The sequence below is a fragment of the Brachyistius frenatus genome, unplaced genomic scaffold (assembly GCF_029030835.1).
Source record: "Brachyistius frenatus isolate BFR_SWC_R1_liver_20210118 unplaced genomic scaffold, ASM2903083v1 Contig_31, whole genome shotgun sequence".
Lineage (NCBI taxonomy): Eukaryota > Metazoa > Chordata > Actinopteri > Embiotocidae > Brachyistius > Brachyistius frenatus.
This window is the reverse complement of record NW_027210630.1, coordinates 178,613-182,343: the sequence shown is the minus strand read 5'-3', so window position 1 is coordinate 182,343 and position 3,731 is coordinate 178,613.

Below are 3,731 nucleotides of genomic sequence, written 5' to 3'. Positions count from 1 at the left end.
TCTTTTTTTCTTCTTCTTCTTCTTCTTCTGTGGCTCCTCAGGCACATTTTCCTCCGCAGGAATGACCCGTCATACATCCCCACTGTACATGCACAATACGGTTTCATTATACTGTGACTTCCTGGACAGTTGTAGGTATGTCTGGCCAACAGTTCACACAATAGAAGAGAAGGTAAGGGAAATTTATGCGTAGAATATAATTGTTAGTGGGGGCAGTGGAGCAGCATCACCCAATCTAGCAGCCACAAATGGCAACCTCTCAGCAAACATTTCATTACTGCTGACAAGTGTTTCGCTGGATTGTAATTGGAGATATCCCCTCATCTAAAAGCCCTCCTTACTTCACCGATTGCCTTCTCTAATACTCATCTTTTTTTTCATCATAAACTTCTTCGTGGGGTGCTTTGTGTCCCCTGATGATATCTCGCAATTGTTAATTTAAATTCAAATTTTGGTGTGTGAAGTTAATTAGTTGCATAAGCCAGTGGCTAGATAGGCCAGATTAGAGATGGGATCTTTTGACTATGTGGCACTTGGCTGATTTGAGATACAAGGAATCTTGGTTTTGTTTTGTATTGAAGTGTGCAGTGTTATTTTTGGTTAAAACCTTCCTCAGTGAGGCAACATGAGGCTATGCAGGCAACCATGTAGACGAGGTGTAATATCACTGAGTTTAATCAAGGTATCGGAGCAGTGGAGTGTGTTTTGAGTGAGTTTTATATTGATGCCATTCTGCTGCCAGGTCCGAGGTCTCACCCAGATGGCTGTGGGATAACAGATGACCAGTCGAACTGGGCTTGTGCATGACTTCACACGTTGTTCTGGTACTTCCTGACTGTAGGGGGAACAGTGGCAGAGAGCCTCCCACCTTTATACCATTACACAATGACCCCGTGAAATCCCATAAATTCCTCTTAGGCTCGACTCCCTGTATGCTTATGTGGAAAACATGTTCACATAACTTTCCCCTGGAAAACTATCATAAGGCTCCAGTAACAGCAGGTACGTCGATGAAAAGCATAAACATGTAACGTAAAAAACATTTACTATTGTGAGGAATGTGTGTATTTTAAACAAAATTAACATTCATGTTTTGCCGAAAATTAATTTTTGAATTATTTGTTAATTTCAGAAAATAGCCTGCTGGTGCCTAAAGACGGTTAGAAGTATCAATCCATGAGATGATAAAATAAGGTACAATGAAAAGACTGCAGGTGCACCATTATGTCACAAAATATTGTTTCCTATGCAGAGTATTATTATGCCAATCATTTCTTTCATTTAAAGCAGACGACTCCTCACGACTCGGGTACCCGGGCTGGTTATATTCACATTACCCACAGGAGACTGTTAACATGCAGCTGCAAGAAGCACAACAAACAACATCAGCACCGTTATCCTGGCTGACTGTACACGCTGTCCACGGCACAAGTGAGTGTTTTACCTTCGGTGTCCTGCAGATGGCAGACGCACCATTCCCGACGACGGTCTGCAGATCTGATGAGAGAGCGACTCAGACAAAGAACACCACGGGGCACGACGGCTTGACATTTAAAACCAGAGGGACCTGCTGTCTGGAACTGGGTCTGTTTTGTTTATTATGGACCTTTTGTCAAATATTTAAAATGTAATATTGTTGTTGTTGATGATAATAATAATAATAATAACAACAATATTATTATTATAGTAGAAATACACTACGAGCTATATCAAAAATAAAAAAATTGGCAAATACTTATTTTTTTTCAATCGCCTGCTGTTGTGCGAAGTTCATCGTGGCATTTTACAGGATGTGAAAAGTGTCTCCGAAAGACATCACACAAGCGCGCGCCCTCATTCCACCCCTCACGTGCATACACTGCATGATACGACTACAGTTCCATATCTTGTAGGACTAATCTGCTGGTAGTGGCGGGAAATCTTCACTAAGGACAAAACAAACAACACAAGGCAGCAGCACGTCAATTAAATTAAGTGAAATGGGGGGGGGTGAGGGGAGGGGGAGTATGCCTAAATGAACAAAATGTCAAATACACATATTAAAACTTAAATGAAATAGCCGCAAGGATGCAGGCGACGAGAAGATTAAAACTCAAAGGGATACCAAGTCTCTGTGCCCTGAGGTGGTGCGACTGAAAGACATGCAAATAGTAAAAGTGAGCCCCATTCTCTGAGATGATTTCAGCCGAAACTACAGAGACAACGCAGGTTTGTAAGGAATAACATAAGAGCTCTGGTTCATTAAAAGGTTGCTGTCAATATTAAGCCATGGAAACGCAGCAAATGCAAACAACAACAACAACAATAGCATTGTCTCAAAGATATGTGGACTGTGTCCTCCCTTTGCACTTTTATTGTGGCGTTGTTTTTGTCTAAAGCAGACATGGAGATAAATTGCATTTCCCATGTTTTCCTTTACTACTCACCACAAAGGATATCAATTAGTTAAAAGTCTCAATTACAGTGGTGCTTCTGAGGCTACCGCTCCATCCTTATAGTATTTTGCTTATATCAGTTTTCACAGGCTTGGCTAATCACCTCTGAGAGAAAGAGTGGGTGGTGACATCAAATTGAACCGTGGAAATGGAACAGGAATTAGATGCACTTAGCCATCACATGTTAATGGCAGCAATCAACAGCCAATTACCCAGCGTACTTGAGTACCTTGACAAGTGCAGGTGTACCCTACAACTAACACAGGCCCCTTTCGTGCATTTCCATAAATCCGACAGTAAACTCCCTCTCTGATTGAGCAGGCATGTTTCAGTCAGGTTGCAATTAAGCAATATTGTTAGAAAAGTGTCAGGAGTGGATCGTGAGGAAAAAAAAAATAAAAAATAAAATCCCTTAAGGGCAATAATAACATGCATTTTATCTGGATGCATGTAAATCAATAAAGCTGTTATTTGTTTATATTAAAATGTCCTGTGTTGTTATTGCCTTGAGAAATGCTCATATTGCTTGTACACATGCTGATTTTGGACATTTTCTAAATCAGTGTTCAGAGATTTGTTGGCAGTGGGCTTTTTTAAAAAAATGTTTACGTACAATTGGACAGTACAGTGGTGTCGCTGCCTGGCATGGCCCTCATTGTGAACATGATCTGGGCTGAAGATCTGCTGCTGATGCTGATGATCTCTGTCACTGGGGTGGATTTCAGGGCTCAGCTTTGGCTGCAGCCCTGACAAGCCCCGGAAAACACACACACACACACACACGCACACACACACACACACACACACACACACACACACACACACACACACACACACACACACACACACACACGCGCGCACACACACACACGCGCACACACACACACGCACGCATGCATCAGATGAACACATCAGCCCCGCACACACTGTGAGGCCAGCGTCCTGGCATGACCCACTTTGATTATTCTGTCCTTAAGCAACAGGTGATGGGCTTCCCCGGATGTCATCTGTGTCGTTGGCCTCTGTTCAGAGACAGCGTTCAGGACCCAGGGAGAGCTGGCTGGCAACATGCCCGATCTACAAGTGAGCTGTCCTATCACTGACATCAAGTAAGCCGAAGATGTCATGTTTTCATCTTGTGAGAGTTCAATCCCCCTTTCAGAATAGATCAAGCTCTCTGTTGCTGGAGAGGCTGTGCAGATAAGTGTAGTGGGTCATACTTCCTCCTGGGAATGTCTGGAAAATAACCCCTGGGATACAGGCGTGCTTGATAAAGACTTCTTTATTGGTGACCAT